This window comes from Paroedura picta, chromosome 10, assembly GCF_049243985.1.
Source record: "Paroedura picta isolate Pp20150507F chromosome 10, Ppicta_v3.0, whole genome shotgun sequence".
Lineage (NCBI taxonomy): Eukaryota > Metazoa > Chordata > Lepidosauria > Squamata > Gekkonidae > Paroedura > Paroedura picta.
In genome coordinates this window covers 44,465,428-44,490,658 of record NC_135378.1, presented here as the reverse complement: position 1 = coordinate 44,490,658, position 25,231 = coordinate 44,465,428, and the positions used below count along the sequence as shown (strand labels likewise).

Sequence of the window (25,231 nt, the reverse complement as noted above, 5' to 3'; positions counted from 1 at the left end):
ATGCTATAGTATCCACCCTCCAAAGCAGCCATTTTCTCCAGGGAACTGTTCTCTGTCACTTGGAGGTAAATTGGAAAACCAAGAGCTCTTGAGGCCCCACTTGGAGCTTGACTATTCTGGCAATTGGATTGCAGCAACTATAAGAACATAAGAGGGCCAATCTAGTTCGGCATTCTGTTCACACAGTGGCCAACCAACTAATTCTAGGAAGCCCACGAACAATAAAAATTCAACAGCATCATCCTACCCATACTCCTTAGCAACTGACTGAAATAGGCATACGAACTCTGGTTACTGGAGAGCCAGCATGATTAGTACCCATTAATAGCCCACTTCTCCATGAATTTGTCCATTCCCTTTTTAAAGCCTTCCAAGTTGGCAGACATGACCAGATCCTATGGCAGCAAGCACCACAAATTAACTATACCCTGTGTGAAGAAATATTTCCTTTTGTCTGTCCTAAATCTTTCATCCTTCAGATTCAATGGGTGACCCCAGACTGTAGTATTATGGGAAAGGTCCATGCATAATTTTATAATCCTCTGTCATGCCTCCCCTTACTCACCTTTTTTCTAGACTAAACAGCCCTAAATATTTAACCTATCCTCCTATGACAGCTGTTTCAGACCCCTGATCTTTTGAGGTGCCCTGGCTCAGTCTCAAAGCTATGTAGTTTGTTCTGTCCGAAGTGACAAGTGCATCTCTTTGACTGTTTACGCACTGGAGGTTTCATGCCAGGCTGCAGGCTGGAGTTTTAGTTGTGGCAGGTTGCCCCCCTCCCTCTTCCTGCACCCACAAGGGGGAGCATTTGGCTCGGGGCACCTCATCCGCCCCTGATTTGTGCTCCTGCATGGGAGCTGGGGTAGTGAAGTTCCCAGTGCATAAACAGTCTTTGAGAGGTAACATTTGTGCCTGCATGGGACAAAATGGTCTCTTGGAGACATGAAACAGTGATTGGCTTTCAGTTGCTATTCCTGTATGCTGTATATTATTTGAGTGACAAGAGCATTTACAGTGTGTCCAAATGAAGAAAAGAATGTTAATTACTCTACAGTTACATATGCCTATGTTATACTATGAAAGCCACCATACCACTGAATAGTGTTTTCATAGAATATCAAAAAATGTATGCATTGATTTATTTTAGTTGTGATTACAAAAACAAAAGGACTTGGGAAAAAAAATTAACAGCATACTCAAGGCTAGGTATGTGCATAAAAACCTGGCATAGTTTGAGTTTTGTTGTATTGAACTTGGGAAATATTGGTATTTCCCAGTATTCCTGAATCCCAATACTGATATTCTGAAAATATTTGGAGGAACCAAATCTTTCAGTTCTGAGACATTTAAAGGGACTGAGATCTATTTAAATGGCCACCAAAAAGCTGATCATGTGGAGAGAGTTTTCCCTGCAGAATGGGCTTGAGATCTGCTGAGTCCTCTGGTTTGAATATTCAGAAAAATTGGATTTTTTTAGCTCCAAGGCATTTAAAATCCAGTTAGATTACACTGCTGCAGCCATATTGTCAGATTACCCTGGTATCCACATTACCTATTGATCTTTGGAATGCTTGCTGGAAACGCAGATGTAATGAAGAAAGTGAATTCTTTGACTACATGTCACAGTATACAGTCTTTAAAAATAATAAAGAGAAAAGATTGTTTCAGAATTCCTACTTTATTTGCACTTTTATCATAAACCTGCAATAAACACTAATTTTCCTATTAGTTTCATCATAATTTAAAGAGCATTGCTTCAGATGCTGGGAATCTAATGTACATCTCCTGCAAAATGTAGAGAGGTCTCCCCTTTGCAAAGTAATTGTGTGCTGTGTTCATCACATGAATTCTGCAGACCTTCTCAACAATGCCAGATAGCCGCCCCATAGCTCCTCAGATTTTCATTGTTCAATAGAACAATTGTATTATTATTAGATAAAGAATTGTTGGTATCCTAGGGATAAACACTTAAATGATTATTTATCATCAGGGAGTCACATGTATGTTTTTAAAGTTAAAAAAAAAAAGCTCATGCATGAAAAATTCAGCAAGGAAGTAATAGCCATATCCCAATTTTCTAATAAAATTGATTTCTCTGATGTTTCTAAGCTAGTTTATATAGACAATGTTTAATAAAATGATTTAATGCTTGTACAATATAATAAATGCTGTTTGCAAAGGAAATTAAATGGCATTCTATAAGAGACAAAAGTCTTCTTCTATTATTTAACAGGGCCCTCCTCCTTTTCTACAATTGCTGGTGACATACATCATAATTGACCAATCCACTGGTCACACAGTAACACAGAGAAAATAAGGATTATGTATCAAGAGAACATAGGGGAACTGATAAGGCCATGTTCCCATATAAATCAGTGTCAATAAATGTTGTTACGTAACTTGTTAAAATCCCCCAGTGTGCAGGTGCTTCTTGTTTTGTGCATCTCTATATAACAGCCACAAATCCTGGACTGTATGCATGTCACTCATTTGCTTTTATATTGCAAAGCCAAAAGGTTAGGTGGAAAATGCCATTCACTAATAGCATGAAATTGACTGGTCTAAACTTGGAAACATAGTTCTAAAGTGCAGAAACACCAGCCTTTAATCACTGAAGGAGACAGCCTGTCCAAGTCAAACCTAATTACCAAATGTTGTTTATAAATATAACTCTCAAATGTCACTAATGTACTTCAGCAAGACATTTTAAGTGGATGTTATACCTCTGGCTCTTAACAGCCCTTAATATTACTGCTGTGTCTCTAATACAATTTTTTAGTATTATAATTTTCTAATATTGCATAGGAAATCAGTAGAATTCGGGGTGGAAAGTGGAAGTCCAATTTATGTCATGAGGGACAGTTAAGCACCTACTTGCATTTTCCTGTGACATCAACAGGACAAGTGTGTGACTGTTTTGACCATGCCTATAGCCTGGATCGCCAACTTCCCACCCCCAGCACCCACTGCTCACTGTCACAGACAAAAGGGGGGGGGGATATGATTGCCAACACCAGTGTCATGGCATGCTTTTGGAATGCCCCAGAACTGATATTATTATGCCGGGCATTACTCTAGCATTTACCCAATGCTAGCATTTGCTCCAGTGCAATGACATCAGATCTGGCCCAACTCGGAAGTGATATAATTGTGATATTCTGACATTCACCCCAAACTCTGTGTTGACATCACTTCCTGGTTGTGCCAGTAGTTTCATAATTGCACTGGGTACACTGATCATCTTCCCACAATACAGAAATTCCTCCCTACCCTTGTCAATCCTACTGATAGCAGAATTGGCACTGCCCATTCATCTGAGTTCACCATACATAGGTTTTTTTTCCAGTTCCCACAGAAAATGTTGTTATTCATATAATATTTATTTTCCATTACATGAAAAGCTTTCCATTAAAAGAAGATTCCTGTTGGAGGAAAGAGTCATACATAAGACATACTTTTAATTAGGAGTTTACTTGATAAAAATAAAGTGTAAGCATATTGCCATAAATTTAAAACAAATAAGAAAACGTCAGACTATTTAACATTTCCAATTAACTCGCAACAGTATCTGTCACAGAAATCACTTCTGCAATGTGTGTGTGTATAAGGTGCTATCAAGCTGCAGCCAACTTACAGTGACCTCACAGGGTTTTCAAGGCAAGTGATTAAGCATAGGTGGTTTGCCATTGCCTTTCTTTGCAAAGTTCTCCTTGGTGGTCTCCCATCTAAGTACTAACCCTGTGTAGCTTCTGAGATCTGATAAGATGGGACTATACTAGAAAATTCCACATCCATCACTCCTGAGTAGTCCCAACAATATCAAAGCTTCCATTAATACAGAAGAACATGGACAATTTTCCAATTAATATATGTATTTATATTCATATTCCACCCTTCCCCAAGGGGTCTTATTATGAGGTCTTCCATACACATATTAATTGGAATCTATCCAATGGTCAGTGTCTTTGTCCACTGGAGGATTCCTCAATTATAGTAAGGGAAATGTGAGATCCAACCCATAAATACTCAACAGGAAAAGTCATACAATATGTATGAGAAAACAAATGGATTAGAGTTATTGATGCTTCTCACTATACAAAAGGTCAAATTATAGGGAGGGAATGGGTAACAAGTTTTGATTCAAAGCTTGCAGTTCCTTTTCTTATTGGCTTAGATCCAAAGAACTACTTAGACTCATGAAAGGGTTTACATTAATCCATGACATTCTTTGTTTGTTTGTTTTTTAACCCTAATCCCCAATCCGCTTTTTAAATTCTCTTAATGGGAGGCAAGGGCTTCTGTTCAAAAAAAATAAAGGCCCCCTTTTACCTCACCCTAACTGGATTTTCCTAGATCCCTCTTTTCTTCATCCTCCAGCCGGACCTCAGAGGATGGATAAGAATGATTGGACATGCATATGGGAGTGCTGCATAGTCTTCCATTTGAAGGTAATAACTTCCATTTGAAGGTAACTATTACACTGTGGTGTAATAATTGTTTTTGAAAAACAACCAAAGAGGAGGATAGGCTTCATTGAGTCCTATGCTGATGCCTTTCATTGTTTTGGGGGTGCTGGACTGTGGCTTTAATCTACTTTGAGTTAATCTGGGTGATTTACCTATGACACAATGACCCTTTATGCATGACAGCCACTACATTGGGTGGCCACCGTGCTGTTGTGGTGGGGCAGGATGCCCCGCCATTCCCTGTGAATGCACGGGGGTGGGGTGTGTGGTGCTGCCTCGGCGTAGCGCATGCACATGTGCTTTGTGCCAGGGCCAGCAGGGTAAGTGGCAGTGGCCAGGGGGGAAGTGGGGGAGGGGCTGGAGGGAGAGGGAGCAGGCTCCCTACACACACTATGGCGGGGGCAGAGGGCGTCCTCGCTGGCTCCACAGAGCCCGCAGGGGCATGCAGTGTTCCTACAGGGACACCGTACGTTGGGGCCCCAGCCCCTGTTCCATAACGTGGGCCTTCCATGGCCCTGGGCCGGGCCATGCCCGTGCTCGCGGCGGGGGCTTGCATAATCGGGGATTTCCCCTGATGCCCTGCCACGACCAGCACAGGCATTCTGGCCCGTGCATAATGGGTCAATGAATTGTATCCACAATTTATGGATTGGCAAGTCTTTTGACATTGGAAGGGGGAATTTTTGACTGACAAGTGGCAGCAGCAATAAGCTGGGCACTTGAACAGTGGGAGAACCTTCTTCCCCACACAAACTGTCCAGTTCATGCTGTCTGCACACTGCCCAACTGTCAAGCAGCAGCAAGAAAATGGGGGGGGGCAAGGCTTGCACTTTACCCCCAGGTAGAGATTCTGGGTCTCCACAGAATGTTCCAGATTACAAACATTGCATAGGGGTTCATTGCATGGAAATCATTAGCTACTGAAGAATATGGAAGGCTGAAGTTTTTTCCCCAGATCAAATAGATCCTTGGAGGCAATCCAGTTCATACATTAAAGTCTTGTAACTCAGTCTTATTTATGTTCATGCAGAAGCAATAAAATAAAATGGCTTTACTCCCAGTTACATGGTACCATAAACAATGCTGTAATGTTCGTACTAATTATTCCTGAATACGTCTGTTGATTAGAGTAAAGCCCATATTGTACGGTACAGATAGCCAAAAACTAGGAGCTGAATAGCTATACTGACATTTCCAGCAAAGGCTTTTAAAAATGAACCATCACAATAGCATAGACATTTTGTCAATAAAATCAGTACAGTGGTTTGTCATCTAGCATGATTTCTGTGAACTGAATTTTGTACAGGAAGGAGTTGAAACATTTTGCTTCAGGCTCAATGTCTCATTCCCTTGTTGGCTAAGAAGCGAAACAAAGCCTAGCTTTATGCCATAAGCTATCATCCAGCACTTAGCAAACCAGACTGGTTTGTTTCACTAGAAGTATAGAATGTCAAAGTCAAATATTTGACTCACTTAAACATAAAATTAAAGATATGGCAAATTTAAAAAAAAGAATTAATCACATCATTACTTAATGATTTACTCTTTTTATACAAATCTGAAAATATTTTTGAATACACTGAATGTGGTGAATCATTCATGAATCCGATTGTCTTAACAAGCTATGCTGTAAAAAAGTTATCAAAATATGAAAGAGTACAGGAAAATAAGTATTCCAAGTAAATCAGGGCATCAATGAAGGTCTCAAATGGGACACATTAGTACACAATAAATTATTACCAAGGTCAAATTTTACTGTCACTCAACTGTGATGCATTTTATTAGATAAGCAATTGCCAAATTCTGCCTACTAGTTTCCTTTTAATTTCTTCAAGTGTTAATTCATATAAACTATGATGAACCTCATGTGCTCTGATCATATTAATGAGAGGTAAAATAAAGCATGAGTCAAATAACATGTTTTAATTGTTCAGCTGGTAGCCAGGATTTACAAATTCAAATGCATTATTTAGTGATAAATAAATCAACACCTTTTTGTGCAGTTACACTGTTCTAAAAGTCAGGTGTACAAGCTTAAAGCAATCAAAGTGTAGGAATTAGAATACTTTGTAGCCCTAAACTCAGCTCTGTCAACAACTAAAAGTGGACTTCTAGTGGGTCAAGAGATAAAAATCAAAAGGATGAATAAATAAAATGCCCAATCAGTGGCATCCCAAAGACAATGGTTAATTTAAAACCAGTAGAAACTATGATGAAATAAACATATACTTGAACAGCTAGGAGAAAGCAAGAGGCAGACTAAGGATAAGTGACTATTGTGCAGAACCCAGGAAAGTGTTCTATTTTTCATTTCCCCCCATATACATGAGGGTTGCTGACACAAACTAGACATTGAACACTATGCATGCTTCTTTGAACTGAGTTCCAGAGGGTAACCATGTTGATCTGCAGTACAATAGTACAACCTAGATTTGAATCGAGAAACACCTTAGAGACCAAACAAGATTTCAGGAGGCATAAGGTTTTCATAGAATCATAGAATCATAGAGTTGGAAGGGGCCATACAGGCCATCTAGTCCAACCCCCTGCTCAATGCATGATTAGCCCTAAGCATCCTAAAGCATCCAAGAAAAGTGTGTATCCAACCTTTGCTTGAAGACTTCCAGTGAGGGGGAGCTCACCACCTCCTTAGGCAGCCTATTCCACTGCTGAACTACTCTGACTGTGAAAAACTTTTCCCTGATATCTAGCCTATATTGTTGTACTAGAAGTTTAAACCCATTAATGCGTGTCCTCTCCTCTGCAGCCAGCAGAAACAGCATCCTGCCCTCCTCCAAGTGACAACCTTTCAAATACTTAAAGAGGGCTATCATGTCCCCTCTCAACCTCCTTTTCTCCAGGCTGAACATTCCCAAGTCCCTCAACCTATCTTCATAGGGCTTGGTCCCTTGGCCCCAGATCATCTTCGTCGCTCTCCTCTGTACCCTTTCAATTTTATCGACGTCCTTCTTGAAGTGATGCCTCCAGAACTGCACACAGTACTCCAGGTGTGGTCTGACCAGTACCGTATACAATGGGACTATGACATCTTGTGATTTTGATGTGATGCCTCTGTTGATACAGCCCAAAATGGCATTTGCCTTTTTTACCACTGCATCACACTGCCTGCTCATGTTTAGTTTACAATCCACAAGTACCCCAAGGTCTCGTTCACACACAGTGCTACCTAGAAGCGTATCCCCCATCCAGTAGGCATGCTTTTCATTTTTCTGACCCAGATGCCGAACTTTACACTTATCTTTATTAAATTGCATCTTGTTCTCATTTGCCCATTTTTCCATTGTGTTCAGATCTCGTTGAACTCTGTCTCTATCTTCCAGAGTATTTGCCAGTCCTCCCAATTTGGTGTCATCTGCAAACTTAATGAGTAGTCCCTTCACCCCCTCATCTAGATCATTAATAAATATGTTAAAAAGTACCGGGCCGAGCACCGAGCCCTGAGGTACCCCGCTACTCACCTCTCTCCAGTCTGATGAAACACCATTGACAACAACTCTTTGAATGTGGTTCTCTAACCAATTCCCTATCCACCTAACTATCTGAAAATCCAGATTGCAGTCCTTCAACTTATTCATCAGAACATCATGGGGAACCTTGTCAAAAGCTTTACTAAAATCCAAGTAAATGACATCAACCGAATTTCCCCGATCCAGCAAACCTGTTACTTGGTCAAAAAAGGAAACTAGGTTGGTCTGGCAGGACATGTTGGAGACAAATCCATGCTGACTTCCTTGGATCACCAAATTGTCCTCCAGATGTTTGCAGATCGCGCCATTTAATATCTGCTCCATTATCTTCCCCACAACAGAGGTCAGACTCACTGGTCTGTAGTTTCCCGGGTCATCCTTTCTCCCTTTTTTGAAGATCGGAATAACGTTTGCTCTCTTCCAGTCCTCCGGGACATCTCCAGTCCTTAAAGAGGTTCCGAAGATGATGGACAAGGGCTGTACAAGTTCTCTTGAAAGTTCTTTGAGTACTCTCGGGTGCATTTCATCCAGACCAGGGGATTTGAACTCATCCAGTGCAGCTAAATGCCTCTCGACAACCTCTCTATCCATGTTAACCTGCCACCCAGACACTATCCTTTGGCTACAACCATCTCTAGATGTGCCTAAACACTTTGACCTGTGGGAAAAAACAGATGTAAAATAGGCACTAAGCCTTTCTGCTTTCTCTGCATCTTTCGTTAGAGTTTGTCCATCCGCACCCAACAGTGGGCCTATTGCCTCCTTTACTTTACGTTTGCTCCTCACATAACTGAAAAATCTTTTCTTGTTACAATGGGCTTCCCTGGCCAATCTTAGCTCACTCTCAGCTTTGGCCTTTCTGATGATTGATCTACAGTGCCTAGTAACCTGTAGGTACTCTTCTTTAGAGCTCTATCCTTCCCTCCATTTCCTGAACATTTTCCTTTTCTTTCTTAGTTCCTCTTGAAGTTCTCTGTTCATCCAAATAGGCTTCTTAGAGCTCCTGCAGTGTTTTCGTATTTCTGGCATAGTCATTGATTGAGCATGCAAAAGCTCTTGTTTGAGTAGCGTCCACCCTTCACATGCTCCCTTCCCTTCCAGCATTCTCGTCCATGGTATGACACTCATCATGTCTCTGAGTTTATTAAAGTTTGCCCTACGAAAATCCAACATCCGCGTCTGGCTACAAGCTTCCTTGGCTCCCCATCTCAAAAGGAATTCTATGAGGACATGGTCACTTCCCCCTAGGGTCCCCACCTCCTTCACCTCATCCACCAACTCTTGCCTGTTGGTCAGTATTAAGTCCAGTATGGCTGAACCTCTTGTGGGTTCATCTACCATTTGATAAATGAAATTGTCAGCCAGGCAGGTCAGAAACTTGCATGACTGAGGACGCTTCACAGAGTTTGTTTCCCAGCACACATCTGGGAAATTGAAGTCACCCATGATGACAAGGTCCTGCCGCTTGGATATTTTCTCAAGCTGCTCACAAAGTGCAGCATCCACATCCTCTCGTTGGTCAGGCAGTCGGTAGCAGACACCAACCACCACACTGTTTGTTTTCCCCTCGCTTATTTTCACCCAGATGCTTTCCACTGTAGATATGCTCTCCTTCACTAGAATTTCCTGACAGGTAAGCCCTTTCCTCACATACAGTGCCACTCCTCCACCTCTTCGATCTATTCTGTTTTTTCTGAGAGTCAAAATGCTGATAAAGTGAACTTTAGAAAGCTCATATCCCCAAAATCTCGTTGGCCTCTAAGGCAGTGGTCCCCAACCTTTTTATCACTGGGGACCGGTCAATGCTTGACAATTTTACTGAGGTCCGGGGGGGGATAGTCTTTTGCCAAGGGAGGTCACTGCCACCTGAGCCCTTGCTCCACTTGCTTTCTCACCAGTGCCCCTGACTTCCCACTGCCCACTGGGGGGCACTGCCAGCAGCAGCTGTGCAGTGCCACGCCGAGGGGGAGCCCCAGCCATGGCGGCCACTGGAGAACACCAAAGGTGAGCTGGCAGCAGAGTGGCAGGGCAGCCTTGGGAGCTGGGGAGGAGGACAAGGAGGAGCCACAGCCCAGTACTGACTGATCTATGGACCGGTCCCGGTCCCCGGATGGGGTTGGGGACCACTGCTCTAAGGTACTAATGGACTCAAATCCAGCTGTTTTTGGATTAAAATACTGATAATAAATTTTTAAAATGTGAATTTAAAAAATAATAGTGAAGGGTGGATAGCCACAACAACAGCTCTACCATTGTAATTCATAGATGTACCATTATTAGCTTTGATTGTTCAATAATGGTGATGATAAAAGGGCTTATTATAATGATTTCTTTAAGCAAAAAATGTTGTTTGACAGAGAATGACAGAATTAGAGTAATGGCCTGACAGCTGAAACTGATATTCAAAAATAGTTAAAGAGGTCTTACCTCCAGCTATTCTGAGAGTCTCTTATGAGAAAGAAAAGACACAGAGGAATAGAAATTTCTTATCAGGACAGATTAATGATGCAGCTTGCAAGTAGGGAATGAAGAATGTTAAAAAGAGGTAAAATACACCATTAATATGTCCTGTTTTTCACTGAAAATGGAGGCAGAAACCATTGCATTGTTTCCCCACCTCTATCCATTTTAAAAGTAACCTAGGCTAAAAGAGTATGATTGGTCCATAGCCACACAATCCTCTTCTTGACTGAGTGGAAATATTATCTTAGGTTTCCTAGTTCTAAATTAACACTAAGCAAAACACCACACTGGTACTCAAAAATTCAAAAGTCACAACATTCTCTTAATGTTAATTTTCATTGAATATTCATTGAATATTCAGACAATAATATCATTATTTTAGATACTGTTCTGTTTAATTGTAGTTTAATCTGCCTTTCACCACTGAAAGGTAATCAAAGGAGCTAATTCTATATTAAGGTAATCTTATATAAATTCAGAAAATAGGAGGCGTGTTTGTTTCACATGCTTCTGAAATGGACTATTATGTGTTTTTTCTCTAAGCAACCAAGTACATTTACTTGTATATAAATGCATGTCTAAACAGAAATTTTGGAGGCACACTTAGTATATATAGGCTATTAAATAAATTTTAGATGCCAAAGATGCACCATGTTGTTGATTTGCCAACAACTGGTTTGGGTTATCACCATGAATGTGAAAAGCAAGCTTAAATACATTATATTGCAAGCCGGAGACTGTTGGATCATGATGCAGAAAATAACTGCTTTTTCTTACAATAGAGACTTTGGTATACGGCTTTACATTACCAGTCCAAAACATAACTTATTGCAAAATCTATTTTATCTATTATAACTTATTGCAAAATCTAATTGGCAATAAATACCTTTGTTCAATAGATCATTTTTAATTGCTATTGTTCCTGTGAAGCCATGTAACTGATACTTGCTCTCCTAAATGAAACTCATGGAGTTCTAAAGGTCAAACTCTAAACCTTGAACTTCATACATCTCAGTTCTACACAGAATGCCAAACCTATCAAGTACTTATTTAACCCTCAGCCATTCATATAATATCTCTGGAAGTGAGAGACTTGAATGGAAGCATCAGGGAGTATTAGACTTACTCCCAGAGCAGGTAGTTTATTGAAATAATTCTCAAGTTATAAATGTATCTATTAGCAATACCATATCTCTAAAATCGGAGAGACTGCCTCTCTACCTATACTCCCCTGCTTTGTTCTTCGAGTACCAACAAGTTGGTAATTTCTGGCCCTAAGGAGGTACATCTTGCCTCAACCAAGGCCAGGACATTTTCTGCCCTGCTCCCCACCTGGTGGAATGAACTTCCATATCACATTAGAGCCCTGCCAGAGTTAGCACAATTCCACAGGGCCTGTAAGATGGAGCTCTTCCACCAGGCTTTTGGTTGGGGCCAAAGCAATCATCTATCTACCCACCTATTTCTGGCCCCACCCACTTACCAGTACATCTATTTATGTATTGACACTCCCAAATCATCCTGAATTTCTGGGATAATTTAATACTCATAACATACATTTCATGGTAGATCGTTGTTGCTTTAACCTGTTTCAACTTGTCATTGTTTATTTGAACCAATTTTTAATTAAATGTTATTTACTGTTATTGTATATTTTTTATCTTTGTACACTGCCCTGAGCCAACTCGCTGGGAAGATGGTCTAAAAATTCCAATAAATATAAACAAACATAAGCAAAATTATGCAACACAGAAAAAAAAAGAAAAGCACCAATCCAGATCTTTATTAGATGGCACAGTCTTACAGTCAAGTAAACAAAGGTCAAGTGTTCTCTGCATTCCTGTCTATTTGCAGATAAGCAGATCTTAGTCAAAACCTTTTATCCATCAGAACCCATCAGCTAGTCTCCCTTTCTCAATTATTAGCCAGTTTATAATTTTCTAGCTAGCTGAAATCAGGTGATGATGATTAACCAATCAGAACATGTTCCTGCTAGACCCCTTGTAGAATATGACTCCCAATTAGATAGAATATCACTCCCAATTCTCCCCCTTCCATTCTTTGGCTCACAGGTCTCATGATGAGCGAGTTATTTCATTCCTTGCACTGGCCTTGAGGAGGATAAGAACCCTGTAGACTGAAGAACCCAATTAACAAGACCTGCAAGATGAAATGAGTCTATTAGTATACACATTAACCCTTTGGGAGAAATTAGGGGCACTTTATCTCACAGAAGGATATCCAGAAAGCTTTCTAATCCTGTTATCATTTTTATCACTATTTTTTCCAGTCAGTTCTACAACACAGTGTCTGAACTGACAGAATCAGAGAGAGCCACAAGACAGTTCACTTCCTGTTTAAAAGTATGGACTCCAAGTCACATGATATAGTTGCCTCTTAGAAGCCAGTTTGAACTGTTTTTGGAAGTGGTATAGGTCAATGGTAGACCACATGCTTGGAATGCTGAATTTCAATCCCTGACAGCAATGTTCAAAAATGCACAAATAGTAATACCTCATTGCCTAATAACCTAGAACAGGACTATCAGTCAAAGTAGACAATACCAGCCTATACTAACTGGTGTTCTGGCTTGGTAAAGGATTCAGTCACCATGTTTGCAAAATTATGTAGCAAGTTGTTTCTGTCCCCAGATTACAATACTTAGGTCTGGGAATTTCTTTTAACGTCTAGAATTGTTTTCATGGTTTGTCAACATAGAGGGCTCTCGGAGGCTGCCAACTGGTGGGTGGAAAATTTTTTACTCTGCCTGGCTTGTGTATTCATTGCTCCAGGCAGCTTGCTACAAAAAAAACCCTTTCCAGGGAGAAAGGAAAGGGAGGTGGGCACGAGGGTGGGCGCTAGAGATGAAGATCACACTACTTCTGGCCACTTTGGTTACTCACAGCCATTTTGCTAGTGGTTGCTGGTTGCTCTTCTCCCACTCGCGTTACAAGGCTGGGGAATCCAGTTTTGTGAATTTCTCAGCTAACACTTTAAAATGGAGGATGTAGCTGCCAGTTTGCTGCTGGGACACTGAATTCTGATGACGTCATGTAAAATGTAAAAAAAAAAAAGTCTGCAAGAGGTAACCCTTTCACTTCATTTTCTGGGTGCGGAATGGCCCTAAATTCTCTCAGAAGGTTGCACTATATACAACTGTAAGGTAGTTTCTCAACAGGTGAAGAATTCCAATGTTAGCTTCACAATGAAGTCTGTTATGGCACTTGGTCAGCTTCTGGGCACATGACTAGTTCATTGTTCACAGTACTATGGGAAAGCTTGCTTGAGGCTGCTATTCTCTTCCTCCCTGGAACTCTGCTTCGATCATTCATGATCGCTTCTTTCGTGTTGTCCAGGGCAGTTTAACCTGGATTTGAAAAACTGTACAACTTGTTCTCTATGCCAAAATGGACTTAAAGCTCATATTTATAATACAACAGCTTCCTCTTTTGTCATGTGACTAATCATTTTGAAACTGAGGGGAATTTCAAAATAAGTTTGTGATATAGTGGAAGAACCTGCTGTTCAAAGATAAAAAGTTTGTACAAAGATAACCCAACCCCTAAGCCCTAGGCATGCTCAAAATAGCTTTTTAGATCATATTTCCAATGCTGAATCCAGTGGATTATGTTCTCTCTCTCTCATTTTTTTATTTTTGCCAAAACAGTTTAAAAGAAACTGATAAAATAGCCAAGAGAAGCAGAAAATGCTTCTGACAATGTGTCAAATTGTGATTTGCTAGCAGCAGCATGTAAAACTGCCAGAGGTTATATTTGTGGAACCTCACTGAACATGATTTATTGGGAAAACTTCAAAAGCCACTTGTACATTTTTAAAAAGTTTGATACTCTAACACTTAAGAGCTCAACCTATATAAGTTATAAAATAGGCAGCCCTCCAGCTATTCCAAATAAAATAATAAAGGAATCTTCACTTCTGTAATATTTCCTATCCTATGACTCAACATTGTTCCCTAGACATCCATTCACCTTGCCAATAAAGGAGTGAGGTAGAAAAATGCTCTTTGGTCACTTTTATTTGCATTCTTTTGCAGAGAAGATAAGTGGGGTAAACAAAAAATAATAATTAGTTTAAAGATACACAACATGTCAAGTATAATTCCAGGTTCTAAACTATAATTCCCCATTAAGTGCCTCAATAATATGTTATGTGTAATAAACAGGATGTTCACATCTAAAGCTGCACTATTTTGATTTGCTGGCTGAAAAGAAAATGAAAAAGGATCTTTTCTATGTTCCAGTTGTGTGTGTGTGTGTGTGTGGGGGGGGTGTATTAGAAAAACTCTCCTGCCATGAATGAAATGTTTCAAATGAGATTGCCAGAATTTTTCCTCCCCCTCCACAAACTGTACAAGAATTATTTTAATGTACTATGTGAATCTTTTTTTTTTTGCCTCAGAAACATTATTTGAATTATCCTAGTTTGACAGTTCGTGCTGATCTTAAAGCAGCCCAAGATGCATACACATATTATAGTTTTATCACTAGCAACAAATTTGTATTAAGTTGTATCCCACTGAAAGTAAATAAAAATGAAAGCCTTTGATAACATTGCTTCAGTCATTGTAATGAGAACTATGGCAGATCTACAAACTACAAAAGTTTACCACATAAACTGTCATGGATGTCATATTTTAAGACATGTAGACTTTCAGTATTCATAGCTTATTTAATGATTCCAAGATATATTTTTAAGAAACTGTATCAGAGAAACCAGAAAATAGAATTAGGTTTTCTTTGTGAAGCCAAGTAGAATCTTATCTCTAGATTTAGACAAAATAAGGATATTTTATTCTACCTGGGTCCATTGGTATTACATCTACTGTTTTCTCTTTTTTATCCATCATCCTATCATCATATATCATCTTAAACATGACTAAGTAGTAGTTCGTATACTATGAGAAACCTATTAAGCACTTTTCCAACAATACTCTTCCTTGGCAACCCTGAAGGAGAAGGAGGGGCAATTTCATTCTTTCTTCCTTCCTGAACCAAACAGTTATTTGTTCATGTGTGTCCCGATCCCAACCTCTTGACATAGCCTATCTTCTGGGAATGTTGGCTATAGTAATAGCTTGGCTTGAATGACAAGAGAAGAATTGATTAATTTGAACTCTGATGTTGGAAAAGGCTTCTACGAGTAGACAGCAAAAGTCACAAACAAGGAAATAATACAGCGCATACAGACTGATATATCATTGGTAGGCAAAATCATGAAACTCTGGCTTGCTCACTTTGGCCCTATCATGCAACCCAACTCAACAGAGAAAGCAATTATGCTCGGATAGATCATTGGGAAAAAGAAACCAGGCTTACAAAGGGCATGGTGGTTGGATGGGATTTGGGTGGACACCTGTCAGAACATTGCACGGCTGAGGGAGGTGGTGCAGGATTGAGGATCATGGTGACAGCTGTGCCATGGGATTGCCAAAAGCTGGACATGACTGAATGGCTGACAACAACAACAACTAATATTTCCAATGGTTTCCCAGGATGAAGGCTTTGTGCCTCCATCCTGAAGGATATACTTCTGGCTAGTGTTACATCAAGGAAGATGGAGCAAAGGAGTCTATGTCTGAGTATTACTATTTTATTTGATACTAGATTTAAAGCCCATTTCACATGCAAATGAAATGGGCACTAGATGGCCTGGGAGAAGGCCTACCCCCCACCCGTGGCTCTCCGGAGCCTTCTCCCCACTCGTGGCTCTCTGGCAGAAGGCGGCATGGCCCACCCCCCACCCGAGGCTCTCTCGAGCCTTCTCCTGGCCAGCGGAGCGGCCTCGCCGCATCATAGACGCAGCAAGGCCATTCCAGCGGCCGGGAGAAGGCGTTACGGCCCACCCCCTACCCGAGGCTCTCTTGATGTGGCGAGGCCGCTCCGCCAGCCGGGAGAAGGCAGCGCGGCCCACCCCTCACCCGTGGCTGTCTGGAGCAGCCAGGCAGATTCCCTGGGTGGGTGAAGCAGCATTGGCTGCTTGGGGTGGGATGGACACTCGGAGGGGCCAATCAGGAGCCGCTTCGTGGCTCCTGATTGGCCCCTACGAGTTTTTATCCCAGACAGGGCCTGCCCTAACTCCTCCCACACAGTCCTTACTCCTTTATTCAGTCCGCGGCGCGGGCTGTTTAAAAATTATATTTATTGGACACCCATCCCTAAAATAGGCTTGTGGAGGCTCAAATCAATAAAAACATATATGCAAAGTATAAACCATTTAAAACACTAATTCTAAAAATACTTTGCCTAAACCCCTTCTTGAGTGCCCTGATAATTCAGGCACTGATCTTATGGCCATATTTCAGGATGGATATGGAGATTGAAAGGGGAGAGGGAGCTTTCTGCTTATGTTGGCCTCAACCATATGCCTGGTTAAAGAGTGTCAACTTACAGACCTTTTGGAACTCTGCCAACTCTGATAGCACCTGGATCTTGCCTGGCAACTCGTTCCACCAGGCTAGAGCCAGGGCCAGAAAGGACCTGGCTCTGGTTGAGACCAATCACACTTCTTTTGGGCTGGGGGCTACCAGTAGTTTGAAATTTGCAGAGTGTAATTATCTTTGGGAGACATACTCAGAGAGGTGGACTGTCAGGTACACAGGCCAAAACTTTAAACTTGATATGTAATTAAACTGTAACCATTGCAGCTGCTATATAATAGGTTAAAAGTGTACTCTCCATGGGGTCCTTGTAAGGACCTAAGCAGCCACATTCCAGACCATCTGTAGTTTCCAGATCAAGGTTAAGGGTAGGCCCATGTAGAGAGACTTACAGAAGACTAAACTGGTGGTGACCATCACATGGATCACTGTGGCTAGGTATTCTGGGGACAGAGAGGGCACTTGTGATTTGCACCTCCATGGTATAATGGGGAGCTGTGAGGCAAGAAACAGGAGCTGAGATGGCTACAGTGAGTTTGGAGAAAAAATCACAATGAAGTAGAAAATACATCTTATAGGATGTTTAGGAAAGCCTATGACATGGTGGTGAAAACTGCAAAGAGGGAATTCTATGTGGCTTCCATCTCATCCATAAGCTCTTGCCCAGCACAACTGTTTAGGACAATGTGGTCTCTTATCACCCTTGAGGATGGGTGCTCAAGCAATAGTCAATTGACTTGTTATTCCTACTCGGCATGCTAAATGTAGAGGAAGAAATATGCAGACACAAAGGGAGGTTTTGAAGCCAGAAACTTATTGTTAATGTACAGGCCAGCTCTGAGCTAAGGATGTAGCTTGCCTTGGAACTAGCAAGTATTGAAATGGAAGCAACAAAAAGAGATGTTCTGTGGCCACACCATATCTATGTTGCATTTAAGTTTGACATGTAGGCCAAAGCCTATTAATTTTGGTGACAGTGATAAGCTGTTGAGACCTAAGTGATAAGCTGTTGAGACCTAAACTGTTGGTCTAGACCTAAACTAGGTCTAGACCTAAACCAGACCTAGAAGGATGGAGAATATTCTGAAGACACACCCAGAACTAACGGGATTGTGATCTGACATGTTGCAGGCTAGAGTTATCAAGATTACAGAGACACAAAAATGACCCTTCATGGAAAGCTGAGTTGGTGCTAGAGGTGGTATGATCACTGGCAAAGGAGCTAATCATTATTTCAAAATGTACCTGTATGTGCCAAAAGCATGACTATTACAGAAGGCTTCAATGTTGCAATAAAAACAAGATAGCAGAGCTGATTAGATCTCATATTAAAGCCCCATGCAGCAGGAGAAGCCAGGAGGGAACCCTTCAGGAAGGTGTGTAGCTCCATCAGAATCAATTGCAAGTGAACAACCTCCCCACTATTGCACTTGGAAACAGTTCGCTCTGCTCTGATTTCATTCTAACATCCCGATTCCACACTGAATCTTAATAATGTTGTGGCTTTAATGAAATCCTTGCATTGGCTAAATCTTTAAACCAGTCCTTACATTCTTTACAGCAGGCAACTTGCACCTTCTTTCTGACAGAAAGGACAAAAATATTATCAGTGTTTCCATAAGTAAGTAGCCTGAAACACCAAAGAAGGTAATGCTTCTCTACTGTAAGATTGTACCCATCTTAAAGAATCACCATAAGCAGACTTTCATGCTGGTTCGTTAACTTCAATCCGTTGTCGTTGCACGGTATCACTCCAAGCCCTCTATATTTTTATATGCTAGAATCTGCTGGCAGGTACTATGAGATTTCTGAAGATGAAAGAGATTGACATGAAACAGGCTCTCACATACTGTTTGGTCTCTTTGATGACACTTGCAGGCTCTTCAGGCTTTTACCTTGGTTCTCAAGCTGTGACAATTCAGATAAATGAAATTTTAAATAAGTCATTATGTACCCACTCCTGAAGCACTGAAACCAAAGTGAGATTTGGCGTCAACTAACTGAAGCAGGAGTAGGGGGTCAAGAAATGTATTTGAATGAAACTGCCTCACTGACAAAAATGATTCAAAGCTCATTTAAATGCAAGAAATCTCGTAAGACGTCAATGATTTGAGCAGCCCAGCTTCACAGAAAGTTTATAATATAATAACCATATAAAGATGTGGCTTAATGCAACTCATTTGATAGTGTATCACTACAAATCTGATAAAGATGATAAGATCTGACTAACAGTACCCCAAGCATTCACAATCTGGAAGGGACTATGGATGGTGAGATGGAAAGCTGAAAGCTCTTTTGATGCCATTTTGAAGTTGGGAGTACTTTGGTACAGGAGCTTCTTTCAGTGGGCCACAGTTGCCCGTGAAACTTCTTTAAAGGCAGAATCCACTGCCATTTGAAGGTTCCAGGTACATTCACTTACCTTTTTCAAGAAAAGGGACCAATATCAATATGATTCTTAGAAGCTACTAAGTAAAACTATTTTCCACAAATAAATAATATAAAAGAGAAGCTGCCTACTGAACCTTCCCATAGCCAGACAGACTGCATGTCTCCTCCAAAGACTCTTCTCAGCCTACTGCCTGACAAAGATTTAGAAAGACGGCCAAAATTCCAGAACCAAATAGAAAGGGTTTTTTGAGACTGTGGCTGGTACAGCATCAAATTGAGATGCCAAAGGTTACAAGAAGGAAGTAAAGGATACATATACACACAAAAAGAAAACTAAGGCTTGGAAGGCTCAGCTATATTGCAAGAAGGTTGCAAGCCTTCCAAGCCTTGCTTTATTTTTTTTTTTTTGTAACATCATGAGAATGGGGAGTAAGGGTGGACTTGAAGACCAAAACAACCCTCAAATAGGTCTGGTCTCCCACTCTTGTGTGGTCCTCAAGGGAGGAGGACTTGCTGGAAGAGGCCCAGCAGCAACCATCAAAGATTCACTAATGACATAGCTTGGCCACATGGTGAAAGCCACTGTGCTGTTGCACCCTGAGCTAGTGGCAGAAGCCACTACACAACTGTGCTCAGCAGCAGTCACCACTTGGTGGATGCAGCTACTGAGAAACTAGACCAGACATTTCTCAAGGAAAGGCTACCGGGGATGGAAGCATAGAAAGCTGAAAACAGGGAGCAGATAAAGGTCAATTGGGTGGAAGAAGAAGAAGCGTTGATTCTTATATACTGCTTTTTTTCTACCAGAAGGAGGCTCAAAGCGGCTTACAGTCACCTTCCCTTTCCTCTCCCCACAACAGACACCCTGTGAGGTGGGTGAGGCTGAGAGAGCCCTGATATCACTGCTCGGTCAGAACAGTTTTATCAGTGCCGTGGCGAGCCCAAGGTCACCCAGCTGGCTGCATGTGGGGGAGCGCAGAATCGAACCCAGCATGCCAGATTAAAAGTCCGCACTCCTAACCACTACACCAAACAGGCTCTGAAGGAAAGAAGAAAAGGAGAGTGGCTCTGAGGGATGCTTTGGAATGAAAACAAGAAATAATGGCATTGTCACAGGGGACACAAGAGAAAAAAAAATGTTCCCCCAAGTCCTTGTCCCCCTCAAATCTCCTGTTTGCTTACATATAATTCAGGACAGGGGTTATGTTGGAAAGGTATTCTCAAATTGATACATATTTTCTTGTCTGATGGACCTGCTTCAAAATGTAATTTTTGGGGAGAATTATTCGTGTTAATGTTAAAAAAATATTGGCTGTGAGCTATATTTCAGATCTTAAGGACTCTGCTGTTTAGATACACATACAACCATGATATGACATGTTCTTATAGAAAGGCAGTCCACAATTGAATAGCAGCAGCTGCTCATCTTGTCATCACATAGCAATTTTAAAAACCCAAACCCTCCTTTGAGTATGACTGAATTAAGAATATTTTGGATATTTTAATCACTAATAGGACTCAGCAAGGGAGATGAAAAGAGGATAGCTTTATGGACAAACTAGTAAAAAAGCCCATTGTATAAAGGAGACGATGGGCGCTAGCAGACGGGGGCAGGCGAGGGGCGGAAGGCGACCTGTAAGAGGAGGCTGGCGGGGGTTCCGCAGCTCCTGACGGGTGCTCCTCGGCGGCTCGGCGGCGCTTGCGGGTTTTTTTTTCTTTGGGCTGTTCCTCGGCGGGTTTTGTTGTTTCAGCGGCAATGAGGGCAGGGAGGCCCTGGCAGGCGCTCTCTGCGCACGCGTCGGAGGACGGGTGCTCCTGGGCGGCTCCTGACGCGGCTCATCGGCGGTTTGGGGCTGTGTGTTTTTTTTTATGTGATCGGTGGTTCCTTAGCAGTTTTTTTTTTGTTTCAGGGGCGATGAGGGCAGGGAGGCCCCGGCAGCCGCTCTCTGCGCACGCGTCGGAGGACGGGTGCTCCTGGGCGGCTCCTGACGCGGCTCGTCGGCGGTTTTGGCCTGTGTTTTTTTGTTGTTGTTGTTATCGGTGGCTCCTCAGCATTTTTTTTTGTTTTAGCGGCGATGAGGGTAGGGAGGCCCCAGCAGCTGCGCTGTGCGCGGCTGCCGGAGGCTCCCAGGCCGGCGGCTTGACTTCGCGCCTCTCGGCATGTCAGGCCGGCGGCAAAGAAGCAACTGCGAGCCACGCTGCGCGCAGCTTGCAGTTGCTCGGGGCTGGGAATCGGAGGGACCAAACGGCAGGCGCTTTGCGCCTGCCGATTGGTCCCTCCGATTGTCTGTCCAGAGGAAGGGTCAAATCCGGACCCTTCCTCATTCCGGACACATCCCGCCTCAGAACGCCTTACCGGTTTATTTAGTCCGTGGCGCCCGTGGCTTGTAATGGCTTTGGGGTTAGGGAGAGAAACACCACTATATTGGGAAAGCCAAACTATTATAAAGCAACATGCTTATACTGATGTTTAAACAAATGTTGTACTAGTTACACGAACAAGCAACAGAAGGAAGGGGAAGGGATATTTATAGAAGTTTTTTGTTCTTTGACAAGATACACCCTTACGGTGAAGATATGAACTGTGGATCAATGGAATATAATCTGTGCTTGAAAAGTAGGTCCATTTAATAACCTAATGACATTGGAGATGTGTTGCTTCTTTAATGATAATGAAGGTCTTGTATGCCAGCTGCACTACTGTAAGCTGGAACAAATGTCCCGTACAATACAAAGCTCAACCTGCCCTGATGTTCTAGATTTACAGTCAATTCACCACAGTCACTGATAGGGACATCTTACATAATGTGCAAAACAGATTCCATCAAAAGTTCAGAGAAAATATCTGTTGCTACAATTCAAAAAAAGAGCATGGGAAAGCATTAAGTGGTTGGAATACACATCTTATAATACTGTTCAGGGGAGATGTGCATAAGCACAGGATTCCAGACTAATGGGTATTAAAAGATAGGACCTATCTTGAACCATTTATCATGTGAGAAATTGTTGTTGAGTGATAAAGCACATTTTCCAATGTTTGTAACCAGACTATATTAAGGTTCACTAAACAGTTGAATATTTGAGCAAGTATTTAGCACTTCATGAAACTAGAAGGCAAAGCAAGCATAATGATTACAAATTGAAGATATTCAATTAACAAACCAAATTCAGTGATGAGCTGTTTGAAATGCACAGAATATTGAGCCATCATCTGTTTTAGATCCATATAGTTTTTCTCTCATTGACAAAAAGATGACTGCAACATGGATTTACTAACCTTGTTAGATGTACTCAGGTGAAAATAACTGTCATCAGGCATTACATTATTACATAATGGTGTAGTGACTAGGCTAGTGCTTCCAGAAATATGTTACATACATCACTTGCTTTCAAGAGAGGAATTTTAGCTTGCTCACCGTGGGGAAGCAACATCCACTGATAACATAGTGAATATAGGAAACAAAATATAGAATAATGAAAGATAATGCCAGTGTTTCATGCCTGTTTCCCAATGTTGTGGATCCCACTCTCAACAGACAAGGGAGAAGATGGCTTAGGAGGAAATATAAGTTTAATCTTGGAGATGCTGAGATGGAGGTGTTAATGAGACACTGAAATGAATGATCAGCCAGACAACTGGAGTGATATGATTAGAAGCTCTTCTGCCTGATGGATAGCCGCCCTGATTCTCCCCCAGAAGTATTAGCCAGCTGCCTGGAAGCAGTGACAGGGTGGCTCAAGCAAAGTCACCTGAAAGTCAACCCTTCAAAGACAGCTGGGCAGGAAGGCTCAGAGTGAAGAAATGTGCCTTCCCAACCTTGATGGAATGCAGCTATCAATGGCTCACTCTGCCAGGAACCTGGGCATGATCCTTGATGCCTCCATGTCAATGGAGGTTCTTTATCTAGACATCAGCCTTAATGAACTTTCAGTACTGTATAGGGAAATACTAGCAAGATAATATTGTCCTCATTTGGTTCATTTTTGTTGGTTCTGATGTACACAGAAAAGTTCCAAGACACATGGCATGACTTAGGGAACTATCACTGGATATATGTACAGATATCTCCCAAAGAAGCAGTCAACACACCATCAAATCAAAGACAGATATATGATGCAGGAGCACAAATCAGGGACAGATGAGGTACATCAGGCCAAATGCTCCCCCAAGTGAGTGCAGAAAGAGGTGGGGCAACCTGCCCTGACTAAAACTCCAGCCTGGAACCCAGCGTAAAACCTCCAGTGCATAAACTGTCTTAATGAGTTTTCCATGAGAGAGCATCTAGATGGAGGGTATCTACACCAAACTAGGATCTACTCAATTCAGCTTCTAGAAGAGTTTCTTAGGCCAAAAGCAGCTCAGACATATAATGATTTTGGACAATGTATTACCAAACCCTCTCCAATGTAAGAGCTCTCAAATGCCTTTAGCCATCTATGCAAACTCATTAATGATGTAGGTAGAAGGATACCGTCAACTGTGTAGAGCAATAATATGATTCAACTAGTAGATAGAATTTGTTGTTGTTATGTGCGAAGTCGTGTCCAACCCATCGCGACCCCATGGACAATGATCCTCCAGGCCTTCCTGTCCTCTAGCATAATGATTCACAGCTGCTAAGATCATTAAAATAGAGATGAAATTGGGAAGGAGGCAACTGGTGATCCTGCTTCACTCCTCTGGACAGAGGTTAAGTTATCTATTGACTTATGCTCTCCCCTCTTCTTTCTGATCTTGCCTCATAGCATAAGCTAAGTTTCAAACTATCTATGATACTGTAAACCCTGGATATTTAGAGATAGAAAAGACAGAATGGAAACCCCCAAGCTGAAAAATAGTAATAGGAAGGCTTTTAGGAGTGGATGGGGACAGTTTCTTCTTTGCTACTTCTCTCCAAATCCTCTTTCTAAAGGTATTTTTAATAGGAAACATGCTCAGGAGTGTGCAGTGGGGGAGAACTGAATCCTTTACATATGTGTGTGTGATGTTTGGTTCAGAACTAAAATATATGACTTGCATAATTATTTCTGAATATAAAGATGGTGATTTATGGTAGTGGTTTTGGTAATGGTGAAAGCATACAATTTAGATCATTGCAAATGACAGTTTGGTCTTTTTGAAACACTGACATCTTCCACGGGTGGGGAGAGAATCATAGAATCATAGAGTTGGAAGGGGCCATACAGGCCATCTAGTCCAACCCCCTGCACAACGCAGGATCAGCCCTAAGCATCCTAAAGCATCCAAGAAAAGTGTGTATCCAACCTTTGCTTGAAGACTGCCAGTGAGGGGGAGCTCACCACCTCCTTAGGCAGCCTATTCCACTGCTGAACTACTCTGACTGTGAAATTTTTTTCCTGATATCTAGCCTATATCGTTGTACTTGTAGTTTAAACCCATTACTGTATGTCCTTTCCTCTGCAGCCAATGGGAACAGCATCCTGCCCTCCTCCAAATGACAACCTTTCAAATAGTTAAAGAGGGTTATCATGTCCCCTCTCAACCTCCTTTTCTCCAGGCTGAACATTCCCAAGTCCCTCAACCTATCTTCATAGGGCTTGGTCCCTTGGCCCCAGATCATCCTCGTCACTCTCCTCTGTACCCTTTCAATTTTATCTACGTCCTTCTTGAAGTGAGGGAGAATAGTTAAAACTTTAGAAATTGTCAGTCATATTTCTGATACTGAGGTGGAGAAAACTGCATCACTGCCTGAGCAGATGCAAGAGGTAATCTATAACTATTCCCAAGAGATGACATGTCAGGTAATTTATAGTTTAATGGTTTCTTTTGATCTGTATAATCATATTTTCAGTTTAGAGGTAATTGGCTTTAATGCAAATGGGGGAGGCCTTTTATGAGATAACTACAACAGAATTACTAAATTAGTAATTTATCTTGACTTCCTTCTTCAAAAATTATTTGCATTTATGATGGTACATTAATTTTCTTTCCCTTATAAACTACATTAAGCGTAGTGAACTTATGCACTTTGGTAGGAAGTCCCAATTCTCATCTCTTCTTCCTA

The 25,231-nt window shown here is 41.6% G+C and overlaps 1 long non-coding RNA gene across 1 annotated transcript in view; it reads right to left on the bottom strand.

Moving 5' to 3' along the window:
• Positions 1-12,470: 12,470 nt before the first annotated feature.
• The window catches only part of LOC143818971 (uncharacterized), an 81,654-nt gene continuing 68,893 nt past the window's right edge, over positions 12,471-25,231 (bottom strand). The window contains exon 4 of the long non-coding RNA XR_013224705.1: positions 12,471-12,577. This is a non-coding gene — a long non-coding RNA (uncharacterized LOC143818971). The remainder of the gene's footprint in view (positions 12,578-25,231) is intronic.